The sequence below is a fragment of the Poecilia latipinna genome, unplaced genomic scaffold (genome assembly GCF_001443285.1).
Source record: "Poecilia latipinna isolate Pla-1442-1.1 unplaced genomic scaffold, P_latipinna-1.0 Scaffold2512, whole genome shotgun sequence".
Taxonomy (NCBI): Eukaryota; Metazoa; Chordata; class Actinopteri; order Cyprinodontiformes; family Poeciliidae; genus Poecilia; species Poecilia latipinna.
The window spans coordinates 27,577-28,561 of record NW_015115128.1 but is presented as its reverse complement, the minus strand read 5'-3'; positions in this window follow the sequence as shown (position 1 = coordinate 28,561).

Sequence of the window (985 nt, the reverse complement as noted above, 5' to 3'; positions counted from 1 at the left end):
ATATTGTTTCATTTCTATAGTAGGCTCTTGTATCAGATAATCTAAGTCAATGTTAGAGAATAAACCTTTTAAGATAATCTGGGATAGCTTTCAGAGCAGGGGCTGAACACCAAGCACTATAGCGCTATACCAGCTAGCATTAGCTGGTATTTCGCCAGTGGACATAAATACAGTATAGTAATATTCTAATCACAAAAAATACAAAGTAATATGTCCATCTTACTTGCGAAAAGTTGTCTGTTGAGCCCTCACGTCAATAGTCTGTCGATCTGATCAACAATATCCCGCAGTGCTGAGGCATCTTCTGCTGTTTTGGTCGAGCAAAGCAGGAGGGTCTTTTGTTTGCNTTAGGAAACATATACACCGCTGCCTGTCAGTGATGTAACGTTTAGAGGTTCATTTTCTGTATTAATGGAAAATAAAGGACAGCTTCCAACAACGTTGTTTAGAATAGTATTTTAAATATTGGGGCTGATTATGCATCTCTGCTCATTTCCAATGAGCAACTTCACGTTCAAACACAAGTCCCCCAAAAAATGCGACCGGTGAATCTTTATTTTTTATGAGTTTAGAAAAAACAAGACAAAAGCCACAAATCACGGCTTGACGACATTTCTGTTTTTCCAGCAACAAAATGCGCATCTCCATGCACTGTTCATGTTTCTGTGGCTGCTAACTGTCACAGAGCATCTCCCAAAGACGCACAGAAGGAATAAAAATAAATACAAAAGAAAATATTAATGCGCAGTGATTTGGATAAATAACTTTAATCTGATTACTGGATTTGAAATACGAACTCGTTAGATTATTCGTTACCGAAAAAGTGGTCCGATTAGAGGAAGGCATTACAAAGCAGCGGCGGCGCCGGACGTCTCTGCTTATAAAACAAACCCCTATTTTATGGGATGAGTGGCAACTCCAGACTATAATTTAAGAATCTGATCAAGATTAGAGCTAACTTTCCGGACGAGAGGCGGGTTCACCC